The sequence below is a fragment of the Martes martes genome (genome assembly GCF_963455335.1).
Source record: "Martes martes genome assembly, chromosome: 5".
Taxonomy (NCBI): domain Eukaryota; kingdom Metazoa; phylum Chordata; class Mammalia; order Carnivora; family Mustelidae; genus Martes; species Martes martes.
In genome coordinates, this window is record NC_137892.1 from 32,926,387 (window position 1) to 32,945,902 (window position 19,516).

The following is a 19,516-nucleotide window of genomic DNA, read 5'->3' on the forward strand; positions in this document are numbered from 1 at the left end:
CCGCGCTGGGGAGGGAGGTGGGGAGGAAGAAGCACATCAAAGCCGCTTAGAACTTTATTTCCTGCCCGGGACTGGACTTCTGAGTCTTCGAGGCGAGCGCTTTTGCAATTCCTGGCTCTCACTGTAACCTACCCACTTGAGTGTTGGAGACTTGCTTTGAAATTGCAGCTACATCAAACGGTATGCAAATATGTGAGCGGTAAGATGCGCAAAGCTACCTTTTTTGATGACTTTAGGGATGCCTCGGGCAAATCCCCCTCCCCCCCCAACTACTGCCACCCGCGGCTTTGAATACCTGAGAAGTGGCGATGGAAAACCTACAAAACTGGGTACTGGAGGGAGAGGAGGGAGTCCGTGTAACTCGTGTCTACAGCAGGAGGTTTAGTGGCTGTGGGTTTTCCTCCTGGCACCATCCCTGAGCTATTTATGGGGCAAAAGTAGAATAAATAGTCTGTGCTTCTTGAGTATGGCTGAAGACAGGAAAGGGGAAGAAAGGGAGCAGAGCATAAAAACAGCCGGAAGGCAGATAGAGGTGATGTCAGATTACCGACTGTGAAGGGAAAATGAAAGGCTGGTGCCCTGGCTGAGGGGAGAGGGCTGGAGATGGGAAGGGGGGGGGGGCGTTGGCAGGGGGAAACCTGAGTAGGTCTGTGGTGAATATCCAGCAGGGAATCCTGTGCACCCTGCCTGGTGCCCTGTGTCTTGCTGCAGTCTCCGCTCTGGGTTTGGAGTAGCGTTGTGGGGTGTTGGTGAATGAGGCAGAGGCATTTCCTAATCCTGGGGGCTTTCCCTGTGATGTAGAAGGTCGGGAGATGCTAAGAGGGGTGGGTGGAACTTGAACACAGGAGGTTAGGGGAAGAGGCAGGAAGACCTAAGTGATTTACTTACTTATTTATTGACAATTTTATAAGCAGGGAGAGGTTCTACACCTAAAATGGGACCTAAGACCCTGCTCCATAGCTCACCCTATGTAAGGAGAAGCCTGTGACTTCCCTTGTAAGGTCCCTTACAAATCAAGCACTTACTACTGGTGCCTTCCCATGGTCCCTCAATCCTCTTCTCTGTGGCAGCTGCAACTCCCCACCACCTAAAGTATGTTGTTTCAGTTGCCTTTGTTTTAAAAATGAATCCCAGCTTGGGGAGGAAGGTGGTAGAAGGCTGGGTAGGGAGAGGAGGCCTGACCTGACTCGCACAGTATTGGCACAGTGAGTGCATTAGATGAATCCAGGGTGTCCGTGAAACTCAGGTGGGAGGTTCTTTGCCTGGTCGTATCCACTCCCTGTGTACTCCTTAGAAAACCTGGGGCTGAAGGGAAGAGTAGAGGGTGCTCCGTGGCCCCTGTGTTGGTTGGAGCCATACTATTTGAATGTTAGAGGACATCGTTTTGTCCCTGAGGAAGTTTCTGGCCAGTCCTATCCCTTACCAAATTCTCTTTCCTTGTTCTCAGTGTCTGCTCATCATTTCTTACCTTCTTTCTGTCCTTCTTTCTAGGTTCGATGATTTAGTCCACCGTGACCCTCCCCAGTCCCAGATTCCCTGCAGGTCAGGTAGTTGCCGTAGACTGTAGGGTAGTTATTTCTAGTTTTTGGACATATTTTCAATTAGGATATGTGTAAGAGAATCTTTAAGGCAAGGGGGTGTGTGTGGTTTATACTTGCGGACCCTAAATCTCAAGTCAGTTGATCATGGGCATCAGTTGTAGGATTGAGCTCTTCTGTAATACCCAGTTCTGAATACAGTTTGTCTGTATTCTTCACAACAGGTCTCTGGTGGACTGGAGAGTTTCTGGTCACAGTGATTTTTCTCTTAAACACTGGTTCTGCTTTAACGTCTTGAGGGAGGCAAAGTTGACATTCTCTTTTGATGGTTGGTTCCTCCTCCTCACCTGGGAGCAGAGCTAATAAAACCCCTCAGGGGCCCCTTTAGTACCATTATCTCTTATTGCCCTGGAGCCTCCACACGGTCTGGAGGTCACCGTGGGGTCAGATTCAGCCTGTTGTTCCCCAGGCGGTTCAGGGGCAGGAAAAACCGTTGAAAGGGCCCAGCATCATCCTGGGGTTCCGAAACAAGAGGCCTCTCTCCTTGGTATGGACTTGTGAGCTGACCCCTTCTGGAGGGGCCCTCCAGCCATGGGAATCATTGACTGTTCGGCAGTAATGTTGGCACTGACTCCATACGGCCTCAACGACGGGGAGTGACTTGAACCCGTTGCTGGTTGTAATCTGCTGGTCTGGCGGGTGAGGGCCGCCAGCCTTGGTAAGCTGCTGAGGGGCTGACCTCTGCTTGTGCAGTGCTCTGGAATGCTCGAATGGGAGAGAGAGGGAGAGAGAGGAGATTCCGGTGTGAGGGATGCCTGGGTAGGACCTCTAGAGCTAGAGCTGGGTGTTGGGCGGGAGGTGTTTTGCATGTGTGAGAACTTTAAGATAGAAAAACAGGAAATTCATGAATGTGTCCCTTTTGTGTCTTTACTTGGAAACAATAGCTGTTTAAGATCCTGCAAGATGATTATAGGAGATGGTAAAATTGCCTCTACCTGTGGGCATTCAAAACCTTTTTGTTGAGCCATGACCACAAATGGCTTCTATCAAGTCTGAACACTTTAACCAGAGCAAACTAATCCTTAGCATTAACCACAGTAATGCAAAAGGAAAATCTGAGAAACATGAATTGGCTAGTCTCTTTTTTCTTGGCTATTAGCTGTCCCTTTCAGAGAATCAAAGGATGTTTTTCTTTTTCTAATGTGAGGTTAAGGAAGGACTCCAACATCAGCCAGATCAAAAGTCTTTAGAAAATCAAGTACAGGGCACCTGGGTGGCTTAGTTGGTTAAGTGTCTGCCTTTGGCTCAGGTCATGATCCCAGGGTCTCTGGATCTAGTCCCGCATCGAGCTCCCTGCTCCGTGGAGAGTCTGCTTCTCCCTCTCCCCCACACCCCCACCCCAGCTCGTGCTCTCTCTCAAATAAAATCTTTTAATTAAAATCAAATACACTTTTAGCAGCATATATATTAAATTCTCCCAAACCTTGTCAAGGGAAGGCTCTTAATTCCTCTTCCTCTTTGCCATGGGTTGTTGTTTAGCGCTTTATTTTGTTTGTCTTGGTAAAACTTGTGGGACCAGTATGTAGTTGAACCTTGTCACGTCTCTTAGTTCTTAGAATCATTCAGATTTTGGGAGAAAGAGCTCTTAAGGCACAGCATTACCAAGGTATGACTTGAATTCACTAATCTTTCCTGAAGACCTGTCTACTGGATCTGCTTGTCAGGTGGACAGCTGCCTATTAATGCAGCAAAATAAAAATTTATCTTTTAAGAGTTCTTTTTCGGGGCGCCTGGGTGGCTCAGTGAGTTTAAGCCTCTGCCTTTGGCTCAGGTCATGATCCCAGGGTCCTGGGATCAAGCCCTGCATGCGGGGGGGGGGGGGGGGGGCGGGGGCGGTGGGGGCGGTGGGAGGGGAAGCCCTGTTTGCTCAGCAGGGAGCCTGCTTCCCTTTCTCTCTGCCTGCCTCTCTGCCTCCTTGTGATCTCTATCTGTCAAATTAAAAAAAAAAAGTTATTTTCTGGTGATCATTAATCTCTGGGGATTAAAAAATATTCTTAAGAATAATTTGTCTGGGGGTGCCTGGGTGGCTCAGTGGGTTAAAGCCTCTGCCTTCCGCTCAGGTCATGGTCTCAGGGTCCTGGGATTGAGCCCCGAGCCCCGCATCCAGCTCTCTGCTCAGCAGGGAGCCTGCTTCCCTTCCTCTCTCTGCCTGCCTCTCTGCCTACTTGTGATCTGTCAAATGAATAAATAAAATCTTAAAAAAAATTTTGTCTTTAGCAATCAACTTATATTTTCTGCCTTTTAAACATTAAACAATGAACAGGTAAAATTCTCCTGTCATTGTTTACTCTGAAACCTTAGTTGCCCCTGGAAATCCTACTTCCTTTCCTCTTTCCTCATCACTTTATTCAAAGCTGCTTTCATGGGATGGTTCCACTTAGGAACATGAGTATAGAGGCAATTCAGAGTACTTTCACCAGGAACTAGTTGGGTAGCTATGGAGACCCCACATCTTCACTGATAATTCTACAGGGGTTCTCTACACAGACCATCCTGTGAGGGATTTCACAGATGTGAAATTTCACAGATGTATTTCACAGATGTGTTTAGGCTTCATCATCAAGTTACAAAATACCAGAGTTGGAAGGGCCTGTGAGATCACCTAGTATTCCCACACCCCTTTATACTTCCTTATACTCCTTTGTTTTTATAGAATCCACTTCATTCTAAAGAGTTGTCTCCTGTGTGTCCTGCTATAGACCATCAGCACCAGAAGGGCAGTGTGAAGACCTGTCAGGGTCTGGCACATGGTAGGTGTTCTACAAATATTTAAATGAATGAACACCTTGCCTCTTCTCTCCCTTTCCCTTTTTACACACATAGGATTTGAGGAACTGCTTTAAGTGCTTTGTCTGAAGACTTTTTTTTGCGGGGGGGGATCCGTCTGTGGTTGTGTGATAAAGTGCCCCTAAATTTAGAGGCTTGAAGAAATCTTAGTTGTGCAGGATTTTGCAGTTTGGGGCAGAGCTCAGGGGAGATGACTTGTGTCTATGACTGGAGCGAGAAGATCCCCTTCTGACAGCTTCACACATGGCTGGCATAGTGGTGCTGGCCCATGGACTGGGAGATCACCTCTCTTCTCTTCTGCAGGGGCCTGTCTCTGTGCCTGCTTGGGTTTCCTCTCAACATGGCAGCTGCATGCCGGGGGCGGGGGTAGGGGGCAGCTGGCAGTCACTTGTATGCATCTGTTGGTCAGAAACAGCTTTGTGCTTAGCCCAGATTGAAGGTGGTGAAGAAATAGATCCCCACCTCTCCAAGGGGGATATAACAAAGAATTTACAACCATTTTAAATCTACTCCAGAGGCCACAAAATGACAGAGCCTTGTCTAAAACCCTGGTCTCTTGATTCTCGGGGCCTGGCAATCGTTTTGTTTTGTTTTGTCTCTTAGCTGTTAATTCAGTGGTTTTCCCAGGTATCAGTTTGCTTCCTTATCAGAAACCGTATGAGAGACATTTTGTTATACATTGTTATACCAGAGACATTTTGTTATACATTTTGTTATACCATAATACAGGTGTGGAGATTGAGGCATAATGAGGTGAAAACACTCACCGAGGTTCTACAGTCTATTAGGGGTGAAGTGAGGATTTGAGCCCAAGCAGTCTTTCTCCCAGACCCACCAACGTACATGGCTTCTTTCGTCAGTTTCTCTTACTCTTCTGAGCTTTTGGTCACATGCTCCTAGGAGGGAGTATTCTGTATAAGAGGCCTGTTATTTAACTTGATTTGGATTGGAATCTATGCAATGCCCAGATAAATGTTTTTGATAAAAATGAAATGGATAGTGATTAAAGGAATGTGGTCCCTGCATCACCTTCAAGTGGCTGAGGAATTCTAGGCATGGGTTTTCCAGAGCCCTAAAAGCAGATCTGTCCATAAGGAATAGGGGGATCCTCATCTAGGAGAGCCCTCTCTTTTGTCCTTGTTTACCCCTGGGGAGAGAGGTTGCCCCACAGCCTCTGTCCCACTGCCCGTGTGCTCGGTGTTGGCGTGCTCGGTGTTGGCATCGGAAGGATTAGCTCTGCCACATCTGAGGTGTCAGAATGAGAATAAGACTTCCTTTGTCACAAGAATCCGCACTCTCCCGTCCCTGCAGGTGGGGCTCTTGGCTCCTATGGCAGTGAGTTAAATCCCTGTGGGGCCGCAGAGGGCTGACGTTGGTGAAGAAGGCCAGGGAACCCGGTGAAGTAGGCCGCCGTGGCTGCGTGGCGAGGCAGCTGCTGGTGGTCAGATCTCGAGGAAGCACGAGCTGAACGTGGCAGTGGGGCGGTGTATCTGCCCCAGCTGCCCAGGGAGAGGAGATCAAGTGTGGCTGGAACCAGGTGATAGTTAAAGTAACAGGGAAAAGGAGAAATACATTATGGAAGGAAGAGGTTAGTCACAGACCAGGCAGGTGATGGGGACTGAGGTGGCCACAGACAGGAAAGCAGAGAGAGACCCTGGATTCTGGGGATGTTCTTTGTCTAATGGGAAAATTGTAAAACGAATTCTGAGACGTCTCCATATTAAGGAAGTACTTACAGGACTGTGGCTACCAGGTTTTGAGGTACCAGAGCTTCGAGGGAGTGGGGGCACCCATCTAGGGTAGGGAATGTGATGACAAGACTCAGGAAGTAAACTCAAGGGTGCTTGAAGCTAATGTACCCAACGCAAGCCACGCAGAACGTTTCCTCCAAAATGAGACGGAAACTGGAAGATAAAAGATGCATTTACGGCAAAATTAAGGTGTTGATGAACAAAGACTTCAGATTTAGGTTTTGATCCAAGGAATCAAATTTCAGAAAACCAAGATCGTACTTTAAATAATCTCGCGGTTCTGGGAAAGAGGTGTGTAGTGGCGGGATTGCAGAATCGGACATTGGACGAGCCAAAAAAAAAAAAAAAAAAACTGATAATAGTTAGGACGTGCATTTTTACATCAGCCAGGGGATGTCAGGGCAGAGATAAATTATATGCAATTATTTTCCCACCCTGCCCCCCCCCCACTACACCCGAATTCCTGACATTGGTATCTTTCAATCTTTAAAGAAACAAGGAGAGAATAACCTGGATGAGAGATAAACAGAAGTTCAATTTATAGAGTAAATATTTCCTGGGACCACAGAATTCTTTTTCTTTTCTTTTTTTTTTTTTTTTTTAAGATTTATGTATTTATTTATTTGACAGGCAGAGATCACAAGTAGGCAGAGAGGCAGCGGCGGAGTGGGGAGGACGGGGTGGGGGGGGATGGGGACGCAGGCTCCCCGATGAGCAGAGAGCCCGATGCGATTCGGGGCTCAATCCCAGGACCCCGGGATCATGATCTGAGCCGAAGGCAGAGGCTTTAACCCACTGAGCCACCCAGGTGCCCCGAGTTGTTCTCTTTCTAGCAAATGTCCTCCTCTCCTTGCTGAACAGAAATAGCCAAAATTAGTTCATAGGGGAAAGAGGACACCTTTGAGAGGTTTGCATTACCCTAAGGAGTGAAGTTGTAAAGCACTTTATGAAGGCAAATCTTTTAAGATATTTCTTAAACTCAGCAAAGAAGTTAAACCAAATCAAGTCTGGGAAAAGCCAAAATCCTGAATGAACAGCTGTTGATTCTACTTGCCAAGTAAGAAGCTCCAGGATAGGGTTTGTTGACTTTGTAAACAAGCAATAAAAACCTGTTGGGCTGGGACAATTGTATGCTAAAAGCTACCTGATGTTTTGGCAGGTGGGATATTTTGAGGCCTATCCCCTATCCTGATCCTCATGATGGAAATACATCTAAAGCCAAAGGCTGTAGCGTTTGATTACCTGAAACCAGAAAGTTTCATGGAACCTCAGTGTGTGCGCATGCATGTCGGTTAAGGATTCCAGCTGGATTTGGAAAAAAAAAATTTGAAGCGGTCGTCAAGGGAAGAATGCCAACATGGAAGGAGATTGCCTTGCAATTAGAAAAGCTGGGGAGTCCTCTGGTTGGGTGCATGGTGGGAGTGGGAGTAAATTGCTTGTCCCTGTTTCCTATGGGCTGTGTGGACTTGTCCACAGAACACGTGGCACACTTGCAATGACTTCTTGCTTTGTCTGGGCCCCTCCTGGCCTCCCACGTTGGTTGTTCCTTCTCTCACCTGTGTTCAGAACACTTACGATAATTACTCACAGCCTCCATGGGAGACTGTGAGCTCTTTGCAGGTAGGGACAGAGGAAAACCCATCCGTGTCACCAGCACCTCATCCGTGTGTAACATGGTAGGGCGTCGACAAACGTTACTTGTTTGCACTGAACTGCACTTGACATTACAGCGTGACGGATGGATTGGATTGGCCACTTGCATTATTTTGGTTGAAGGGCACATTTGACGGGATTTAGTTTGGTCATTATTATTACTTTTTAAAAGATTTTATTTATTTGATAGAGACAGAGAACACAAGTAGGCAAGAGAGGCAGGCAGAGAGAAAAGCAGGCTCCCCACTGAGCAAGGAGCCCGATGCAGGACTCCATCTCAGGACCCTGGGATCATGACCTGAGCCGAAGGCAGCGGCTTAACTGACTGAGCCACCTGGGTGCCCCTAGTTTGGTCGTTATTTCCATAACTTATACTCTATTCCCCATTTGTTTATTCATTCAACAAATACTGTGTGTCTTCTACACACTAGGTGCTGTTCTTAGGTGTGGGGATACAGAAAACGTATCGTCCTTGTTCTTTTTTTTTTCTTTTTTAAAGATTTTATTTATTTGACAGATCCCAAGTAGGCAGAGAAGCAGGCTCCCCACTGAGCAGAGAGCTTGATGCAGGGCTCAATCCTAGGACCCTGAGATCGTGACCTGACCCAAAGGCAGAGGCTTAACCCACTGAGCCACCCAGGCGCCCTTGTTTTGTCCTTTTTCTAATGGAGCCTGTGTTCTAGAGGGACGCAGGCTGTACACATGACAGATGTATGTCCAAGTGATGCTACATGCTGAAAAGAGAAAACACACAGGGAAAGAAGGAGGGAGGATGCTATTAGAGTGATCAGAGAAGACCTGTCTATGGGACTCTTTGGGTTGAGACCGGAGTGAAATGAGGGATGGAGCCATGTAAAGATGGGAGATGATCACTTCAGGCAGAGGTCAGATACGCATGGTGTGTTTAAGCAAGTAGGTGATGTGGCTGGGAGTGAAGTAAGCAAGGGGAGAGTGGAAGGAGATGATGTCAAGAGAAATAGTTCTGGCTAGATTGTCTGTGTCTCCTAGGCTGTGGAAAGGAATCTGGATTTCTTTGGAGCGGTTTGATATTCCTGAACTGAATTTTTTACATAGATATATACACACACATATATATATTATATAAGGCATATAATATATACATTATACACATACATACATATCCATTATATGTATGTGTATATACAGATACATATATATAATTAAAAAAATATTTATTCAAGATAGAAAGTGAAAGAGAGCATGAGCCAGTGGGGAGGGGCTGAGGGATAGGGAGAACCAGACTCCCTGCTGAGCAGGGAGCCTAATGTGGGGCTCGATCCTAGGACCCTGAGATCATGACCTGAGCCCAAGGCAGATGCCTAAATAACTGCTGAGTCACCCAGACACCCCTGTATAATAAAGTGTAAATAAAGTAATTAAGTTTGGGGGCACCTGGGTGGCTCAGTCAAGATTCCGACTCTTGATTTCAGCTCTGGTCATGATCTCAGGGTTGTGAGATTGAGCCCTGAGTCAGGCTCCAAGGTTGGAGTGGAGCCTGCTTTGGATTCTCTCTGTCCCTCTCCCCCTTTGAGTGTGCGGACATATGCATTCTCTTTCAAATAATAAAATCTTAAAAAAATCTTAAAAAAAAAAATCGTTTAGGGGCGCCTGGGTGGCTCAGTGGGTTAAAGCCTCTGCGTTCGGCTCAGGTCATGATCCCAGGGTCCTGGGATCAAGCCCCGCATCGGGCTCTCTGCTCAGCAGGGAGCCTGCTTCCCTTCCTCTCTCTCTGCCTGTTGCTCTGCCTACATGTGATCTCTGTCTGTCAAATAAATAAAAAAAATCTTAAAAAAAAAATCGTTTAAAGAACTGAGTGACACAGACATTGGCCAAGAATGATTTGAAAACCGTCTTCCTTTGAGGGATGGTTCAGTGTTGAGGGATGCTGAGGTTGTAGAATATAGGTGGGTTCTGAATTAGGAAAATTGGGCTCTATTTTCCTTGGTCACTTGGACCAGTTTCCTTCAATTATTAGAATCATTGACTTTATTGTTATGAAACTTAGTATCAGTTTATGGATTTATGACAAATGTAGCTCTAAGGAGCCTGGAATGCTAACATTTGTTTTTCTATTGAAAAGTTATTTGGTAGTCGGGTTATAACCAGAAAGTTTTCTGGTGAGCATGGAACTGGACAAAGGAGATGTTTCCATTGGGAGGTACCATTAAGCCATTCTTTGAGATGAGGCTTCTCTTAGCCAAGCCATTTGCATAACTGATGAGGAAACTGAGGTCTGAATAAGGCTGGCTAGGGACAGAACATGAAGTGTAGGACACTTTTTTTTTTTTTCTTTTAACTCCAGGGATAATTTTTCCTCTTCTGTCTCAACCTCCTCTGTATCTGTATCACAGGATTTGTTTCAGAGTTTGTGTCTTGGGGTGCCACTGGGTGGCTCAGTCCATTAAGCATCTGACTCTTGATTTCTGCTCAGATCCTGATATCTGGGTCCTGAGATTGAACCTGTGTTAGGCTCCATGCTGAGCGTGGAGCCTGCTTAAGATTCTGTCCCTTTCCCTCTAGTTCCCCACCCCCACAATGTGCACACACTCCATCTAAATAAATAGATAAAAATGTTTTTTAAAGAGTATGCATCTTGTAATATTCTGTAATTATCTTAAAAAGAAGCATATATTCCTTAGTAAATCTTGTCTATATGTGACGTTACTACCAATTGCACTATTGAGATAATTAGAAGAATTTAAATTTTGCCCTGGTCTTTTGGGTCTATTGTAGTAGTCTGCTCTCAGTGGGTTCTTACTGGCTGAGACAGTCGGGGCTTAAGTCTTAAAAATCCAGAGGAGCATTTGTGTTCTGTTTTGACAAACTAATGAGAGATGGGCCTACTGTTCAGCTGGTTGGCCTGCTGCTCTGTGTTGATGGTTGTATGACTTGGTCACTCTACTATCCTTTTTTGGAAACGGTGGTAAGCACTACATACCCTAAAATCTCCCATTTTAACCATTTGTAAGTATGCAGAGCTGTCGCATTAGCTCATTGACCTTGTGGGGCCTCCCTCCTCACTTTCCATCTCCAGCACTTTCTCATCTTCCCTAACTGACACTCCATACCCAGTACCCAGCAAACACTAACTCCCCATTTCCACCCCACCCCCACTCTTTGACCCTATCTCTCCGTGGATCTGACTAATCTAGATCCCTCACATAAGCGACCTCATAAAATACTTGTCCTTTTGCAACGGGTTTTTTTTTTTTTTTTCCGTAGACCTAATGTCTTCGAGGTTCATCAACACTGTAGCATGTGTCATTTTTCTTCCTTTGTGAGGCTGACTTTTCCACGGTGCCTATACATCCCGTTTTGTTTATCCATTCATTCATCAGTGCGCACTTGGGTGGCTTCTACCTTTTGGCTGTGGGGAATAAGGCTGCTACGAACACGGGTGTGCAATTATCTGAGCCCCTGCTTTCAGTTTTTTAGGTGTACACCCAGAAGTGGAATTGGTAGACCATATGGTAATTCTGTGTTTACAGTTTTGAGGACTTGCCTCCATATTTTCCATAGTGGCTGTTAGGCTTTACATCACCCCACCGGCAGGGCGCAAAGGTTCCTCTTTCTCCTCCTCGCCAACACTTGTTCTTTCCCGCTTTGCTTTTTCTGTCTTAGCCATCCTGGTGGGTGTGAGGTGGCCTCTCATCCTGGGTTCTGTTTGCATTTTCGTAACGATTCCTAAATGTCGAGGGTCTTCTCCTGTGCTTAGCGGTCTTTGGAGACATGCCTGTGGGCGCCCTCACCCATTCTTCACCTGAGCTGTTTGGGAATTTTTGTTGTTGCGCCGCCGTAGGCGTTCTTCCTCTGGTGGGGATCTCCATGCCCTTGGGCCTTTCTCCTTTGTGCCAGTCTCGTTTTCTCCGTTGCTGGGGCTTTGCAGGCGCTTCTTGGTATTTCCAGATGGAATGACAGCATAAGGCGAGGCAGGAGAATAAAGCGTTTCGTTTCCCCGTGGAAAACAAACAGGCTCTGCCCGGGCCAAGAGGCTCCTTCCTCCACGGTGTCCAGGAAGCAGGGACTTCCGGGCGTGTTGTGGGGCCAGCTCGCCCTTGACAGGCTGATGACCAGCAGCTTCTTCTGCAGTCCAGCTAGCTGCTCTCCAGCAACTGGGAGGCCCCACAGCAGAGCTCCCGAGCGTTCTGTTCATGGCATTTGAAGGGTTACTTTGCTCCTTGACATACTGTGATTTCACGGTATTGAAAGCGGAGTTTTAGGAGAGCGTTTTAGCAAGAGGGGCCTGTGGAGAGTAGCCAAGAAGTCTGGGGCTGGCCTGTTAGATTAGATAACTGTTACTTTATTTCTTGGTGCTGTGAATCTAATCCTGGTTAAACCAAAATCTAATTTATTTTCATGCTTGATTGGGAGCCCTTCTGATTAAGTGTTTGGATGAGAGTAAGCATTGTATAGGAAGGCTAGGGCTGGGGGAATGAGCTAGTCCGGGGGCTGTGGTGCCGGACTGATGATTAAGAGACTATTAATAGTGAGTGGGGGGGGAAACAGGTGAGTCGGAGGGACTCCAAGACAGGAGGCATTGTTACTTCTGGCTCAGAAGGGTAGATTGAAACTCACATGTGGACTCCCCTCTCTTCAGGATGCCTTGATGTACGTGTGGGGCAGAAAGCAGGGCGCCTACTGCCAGGACTGCTCCTGACTTCAAGGCTGGTCTTTCACTTGGGACTTCTGAGTTGCTCATGAGAATGCTGTCTGGGCACACACGTGATGACTGCCGAAGAGAGCATCTGATGCCGAGAAAGCTGCCCTCAGACCCTTTCATTTCCAAACTGCGAGAGATGGGGCATCCCTCTTGCCCTCTCACATAAAGTGCCCCAGCTGAGTAATGATGACATCCGGGGGTTGGGGGAGTATGTCAAGGGACAAGGAAAGGATCTGGTATTTTTGGCCTTCTTCTCTCCTAACTTCTTTACTGGGTCAGGTTACTTGGTTCATCACCTCTGCCTGTCTGTGTGTAACCCGGTAGTATGGTAAAGTCGTGCGCTCCGAAATCCTGGCTCTGCCACTTCCTGGCTAGGTGGTCCGGGGACCGTTGCTTTTCTGGGCTACCCAGTCCCTGTTATAAAATGGTGATATTGTAAGAGTATCCTCCCGCTTGGACGGATGTTGTGAAGGCCAGTGAAATAATCCGTGTAGCGCTTATCGAAGTGTCTGGTAAATACTAGTCATTAGCTCCAGCTGCTGCAACGCTAATCCAATGTCTGTGTTTTGGGGCTACAGTGCGGACTTGCTACAGTGACGGTGCCAAGTAGAACTTTACAAACACCATTAGGAGCTGTGCTTGTAAGCACTGAGATAATGTGAAAAGAACTTCTTAAGTGGAGAGGAATCTGTCATAGAGAAAATATGCAGGAATCCGGAGAGTCCTACAGCCTCCTGACGGTTTTGTTCTCTGGCCCTTAATGCCAGAAACACTACGAGGGGAAACTGTGCTTCCAAATATTGGCAAGTATTTGAAAAGAAAGGTGGCTCATTTCTTTTTTTTTCTTTCTTTCTTTTTTTTTTTTTTTTTTTTTTTTTTTTTGATTCATGGAGCCAGAAATGTTAATGAGCTCACAAATGGCAGGCAACACTAATTGCTTTTTAAATGTTCCCCTTTTGGTTTATTATCTTTGTTAATTTTGTTTTAATTTTGTCTGGGCTATCGTGTCTTCAGGCCTTTGTGTGCCCAGGAACCTGCCCTGAGGAGAGCCACACCGGGGGGATGGTGGAACGTGGGAGAAGGGAGGTAGTCAGGTCACCCCCCACCCCATGCCCAGAAGGAAGATGCGTTGGGGAGAAACAGACCGTGTTCATGTATTGTGTAACTACTTATTTCACGAAGATAAGGCTTTATCAGTGATGCATACTCTGTGAATTCCCTTACAAGTTGTGATCTGTTAACGGTGGGGAGATAGCAGCAGAGCCGTGGGAGCTCTGCCTGGGTTAGCAATGGCGCGGGAGGTGAGAGAGGAGCCTCGGTAAGTTGATCTGAGAGAGCTGGAGTCTGGGCCACAGCAGGGAAGGCCACTCTGGTACCACTTGTGGCTGGCTTTGTCATCTGAGAGAAGGCTTTTGGTTTGTGCGTGTTTGTTTTAGTGTCTTGACGGAGGTTTGGTCTACTGGTCAGAAAGGAGGAAGTGGTAGAACAATCTCTCTCATGTTCTGAAGTGGTTAGGTTTGGTCCTTTGCTGAAGAGTGTCTACCCGAGGGCAATAGGAAGGAGGTGGGCAGGAGTCGTGGACCTAAGGGAGCCTAAGGCCCTGAGTCGCACTGGGTGGTGGGGAAGGTATGGAGACCTTGAACGTCCACCTCTGTAGACGCCTGCGGTGATGTTACGCAATCCCAGGGCTGAAACCCGTCTCCGGCTAAGCCGTTGCCTCACGAGTCCGTGTCTGACGTTGGGCTTATCCGACTGGGAAAGCCGGAGCACAGGTCTTGTGCAATACGAAACGCCCTGCTCCTCCCTCCTGCCCTTGCAAACCCAATTGCACGCAAGTCCCTCTTCCTGCCATGCTTTTCCCTCCATGGGGACGGCAGCTCGTCTTCGACCTTACACGTCACCTTCTTCGGGAGGCCTTTCTCAGCTTCCGCCCAGTGCTTGCCAGGCATACGGTACAGGCCGGCAGCACCGCTCCTTCCCCTGACTTCCCGCAGCTGTCGAGCGTACGGGGTATTTCTCTATCCCTCTCAGAAGCTTACCTGCTGGAGGGTGGCCTGTGGCCAGAAAAAGGCTTTTTTCTCAGAGCACATTCTTGCAGAGTGACTGACAAGATACATGACAGTTAATAATCATGAAAAGCAGTTAAAAACCAACAACAACAACAACAAAACCGGGCACCTGCGTGGCTCATAATCATGAAAAGCCGTTAAAAACAACAGGGGCACCTGGGTGGCTCGGTCCGTTAAGCTTCTGCCCTCGGCTCAGGTCGTGATCTCAGGGTCCTGGGCATGAGTCCTCTGCTCAGTGGGGAGCCTGCTTCTCCCTCTCCATTTGACCCTCCCCAGCTCATGCTTGCTCTCTCTCTCACTCTCAAAGTGTTTAAAAAAAAAACAAACCCAAAAACTAAGAGGTAGAAAAAATACACAAAGGACAACTACTTATATATGAGCTCACTAGTGCTGCGAGCCCCATGATCCATGCTCAGATTCCCTGTCCCAGCAGATGGATCCTGGCCAACACTGGGCTTGCCTTCAGGGGCCCACCCAGTATGCCTGGGGCTGGAGAGGTGCCCTTCCATCCGTGTCTCATGGGAGCACTGGAGTCTGGCTGGGTGTTCTCTCTCGGGACGAGACATCAGAGTGGAGGCTGACTGGAAGTAGGTTCCAGGCGTGAGGTGGTAGGCGTAGCTCCAGGAGCTGAAATTAGATGATGTTATTGTATTAGAAAAGATAAATGTGGAGGACGACAATCCTAAGATTATGTTAAAACACTTCAAGTGAAGCCATTACTTCTATTTCATCTTGCAAGTATTTTTTCCCTTTATGCATATCAAAGTCTAAATCCTAAAATATGCCACTTTCAGTACACGAAAACTTTTGTTCAAAAGCTTCCCATTAGAAATTACTGTTGTCTATTGATACTGCAGTTAACCTGAAGTAAAATTGTAGAACTCACAAGAATGGTTAACCTAATGCCTCTAACCTTATCAAGGTTTTTTTTTTTTTTTTTTTCCCCAAATTAGAAACGAGTATGTGGTATTTAAGGGTGAGGATGTGGAGGATCATTCCATATATAATTGTGCCCCACATGCAAAAAGACATCTTTTCTTACAAAGGGTAGGGATGTCCCTGCAGTTAAGCTTCTCTATTCATTTGCAAGTGACAGAAATATGTTAATTGCTTTTCTTGGGTGAATGATTCTTAATCTGGTGGGAAGGATAAAGATTTCAATTCATGTCACTAATTTTAAAAATATCCGTATTCATAGGTTACTAGATGGAGCTAATAAGGCATTCCAGTGAGGTCTGAGTTACTGGGTGGATTTCATTGAAAATGTGGCCTTGCAGTGTTCCTCGGTGGTAGGATGAAGTCTTCATCAAAGCAGTCGGCAGGTGATACTCTGGCTGACCCTGAGTGCCCTGAGCCACTGGTGCTGATGTGGGTTGGATGGAAAGACGGGTGTGTGTTAGGCCTTAAAAGGATGAGGCTGAGGCGGTGTCTTATACACACTTCTTAGCACAGCAGTTGGAAATGGGAAGTTAGCGTGAAGCTCTGAGGTTTATGATAAGAAATTTACCTTTTCATTATTCTTTTGACTTTCAAAGGATCCAGGTAAAGACTAATGGCCTTTTCCCACCTTTAATTCACCAAGTAAATGAGGAAAAAGTTCAAGTTGCTTTATATTTTATTATTACTATTTTTTTTTTTTTAGTAAGCTCTCTGCCCAGCATGGGACTCAAACTTGTGAGCCCAAGACCAAGAGTTGCATGCTCTACTGATTGAGCCAGCTAGGTGCCCCTAAATTGTTCTTTAAAAAATAACAGCAGCTCTTTCTGCCCATGGGGTCCTGTCCCTGTGCTTTAATAAAACCATATTTTTGTGCACCAAAAAAAAGTACTCTAACATATTAATAATTAATAGGAAGAGGCCAGTTTAAGAAAAAAGACTTTAGGCTGTAAATCTGTGGATAGCATAAACCAGACTAGATAGTGGTAAAAATGAAGGCAGTTAAATATAATGAGGAGTAGCCCTCAGAAGTGTGAAGCACTTGGCATGCATTTTTTATGTCCTCTCTCAGCTTACAACTCTTCATTTCCATGTGCCCAACCCCTCAGCCCCTGGTGACCTCCCATCCTTACATTCTAGTCTCCAGCTGACTTAACTTTCAGTACCTTCAAGGGGCCTGACTTTCTCTTGGCCTCAGAACTTCACATCTGCTGTTCCTACACTATCCATATCTTCAACCCTTCTACCTTCTGTGCTTTCCTCTTCTAGGACTTAGTTAAAGTGTGTTTTTTCTTCAAAGTCTTTCCTGGTATACCACTCTGGTCCCGTTGCTATGCTAGCCCACCCGCTCTGAGAGCATTAGCTATTTCCGCGTTCTAGAGCCTCATACAACACACTGGCCTGCGGACTTGGGATCTTCTACCAGGGTGGCTGCTGTTGACCACTGCTCACTAGGACTGCACAGAACCTAGCCCTCCACATTCCTTTTAGAGTGAAAGACCTTAGCTTAAACTTTGCAACAGCCCTGTGATAGGATAGAAGTCCTAGCTTTAGGGGCATTTGGTAGTGAGGGAGTGGAAGCTCAGAGAAATGAAGGGTCTTACCCGAGGTCCTATATCCAGTAGGTGGCTGGGCCAAGTTTAAACTGGGGTCGGATTCCAGAAGTCCATGCACAGTGCCGATAGCCTTCTCAGACCATGTGGTCATGACCTCTAGAACGGACATCTGTAGGACCTGGGGCTGGTGGGTTGATGGGTTGCAGGGAAGTTAAGGGTGTTGGGATGATGTCCAGGCTTCTGAGAGGATTATGCTGATAAGTGAGATTGGAGGCTTCATGGCAAATCTAATTTGTAGCAAATGATGAGACTGGATTTGGGCATGCTGCATTCGAGATGCATGTTGGTCCTCAACGTGGAGGTGTAAGTAGGCTATGGGATAATAAGGCTCAAAATTTGGTCAGGATTTGGGAATCTTTGGCCTCCATGGCTCTTTACTCTCAATGCGGAGGAGCTGATGATGGGCTCTGTTTTAGCCGCTCCATCACCCACCACATAGATAAGGAGTAGAATGAAGCCACCCAAGTATTGTGTGTATTCAGATGCTGCTCCAAGAACCATAGTCTCTGCCTCCTAGTATTTTAAGCATATATAATATACACATTGGTGCTGATGGTTCAGAATTGGCATTATAATTGAAATAAGTTGTGTTTAAGTTGTGGTTCTTTCATTTTTTTAAAGAAAAATCCAATTAGCTCATCACACATCCTATGAGCATTTCTGCCTTTGAGTGTTTCTTAAAGGACAAGGTAAAGATTAAGGAGATCATAAAAGTAATGCATGTACATACCAAGTTTGGAAAATAAAGGAGGAAACAAAGTCTTAAACGGTCCGGTAACATTTTGGTATGTTCTTTTTAGTAACATTTTTTGAAATTTTAAAAATTTAAATTCTTCATATTTTCTTTGATAACAACTTGAATTTTAATAACTCTGAAGTATTTTATGGTATATAAGATGGGCTAGTAGCTGTTGACTAAATACTTAGGTTTTCAGGCTTTGTTTCTGTAGATAATGTCTCGACACAGTTTTGCGTTTTCTTCTATCTTTAGGGCAGATGGAGGGAGAAGGAGAGTGACTGAGAAGGAGAAAATGTGTGTAAATGAAGAAATGGAGGAGTATATTGTGCAGAGTTTGTGTCTGATGTTAAAGAAGAAAACATAAGGGTGCCTTGGGGCCCTGGGATTGGCTTTGTGAAATAATCCCAAGACTGAAAAGATCCGTTAAAAACACACACACACACACACACACACACACACACGGGCTGTAATAAACTGGGACCATCTGTTGTTCTATCTCGGCCTGCTTACTTAGTTTTCTGCCTGTTGCTTATTGAAGAATGCCTTTAAGATGGTGACGGGGTGCGGCCCAGGGACAGAGGGCAGAGAGGCCAGCAAGGCGGTTGTGGGGGGTGCTGGATTGCAGGTCTGCAGCCAGCTTGGGTTGCCTCACTGTTCCCCCACGATGACCCTCTGGGGCCAGCACGATTGTGGCCATGGTGGCCTTGACATTCTGATCCATGGAGGTGTGCGATGGGGGTTATGGGAGGTTAAGGAGTGAATCCCGCCTACCTTTTTTTTTTTTTTTTTAAGATTTTATTTATTTATTTGACAGAGAGAGAGATCATAAGTAGGCAGAGAGGCAGGCAGAGAGAGGGGGAAGCAGGCTCCCTGCTGAGCAGAGAGCCCGATGTCAATCCGAGGACCCGGAGATCATGACCTGAGCTGAAGGCAGAGGCTTAACCCACTGAACCACCGGGCGCCCCTAGAATGGTGTTTTTTTGTTTTCTTTTTTAAAGATTTTATTTATTTATTTGACAGAGATCACAAGTAGGCAGAGAGGCAGGCAGAGAGAGAGGAGGAAGCAGGCTCCCTGCCGAGCAGAGAGCCCGACTCGGGGCTCAATCCCAGGACTCCGAGATCACGACCCGAGCCAAAGGCAGAGGCTTTAACCCACTGAGCCACCCAGGCGCCCCTAGAATGGTGTTCTTAAATAGCATGTTTCATGGGCACTTCTAAGAATGTTTTCCTTCCTTCTTACATGTATGTTGATACTGACTTTTTCTGCGTAATTTCCTACTAACGCATGGTCGCAAAGTCTTCTGCGAACCAGTCTCTGTGTAGGAAGCTTAATCCTTGGGGTCCTGTGGAGTTCTTTTTAATTATAGGGGCTACTGAAATTTATTTCTGGCCAAAGAGTGTTACCATTATGAATTGCTAGTGTTGGGGCGCCGGGGTGGCTCAGTGGGTTAAGCCTCTGCCTTTGGCTCAGGCCATGATCTCAGGGTCCTGAGATCGAGTCCTGCATAGGGCTCTCTGCTCAGCAGGGAGCCTGCTTCCTCCTCTCTCTCTCTCTCTCTCTCTCTCTCTCCCTCTCTCTCTGCCTACTTCTGATCTCTGTCTGTCAAATAAATTTAAAAAAGTCTTAAAAAAGAATTGCTAGTGTTTCTCTGTTTTATTTATTTTTTTTTTTTTTAAATTTATTTA

The 19,516-nt window shown here is 46.3% G+C and overlaps 1 protein-coding gene across 1 annotated transcript in view; it reads left to right on the plus strand.

Annotated features, from left to right (window-relative positions):
• The window catches only part of MCC (MCC regulator of WNT signaling pathway), a gene marked incomplete at its 5' end in the record, with an annotated part of 263,687 nt that overhangs the window by 577 nt on the left and 243,594 nt on the right, over positions 1-19,516 (plus strand). The window lies entirely within an intron of this gene.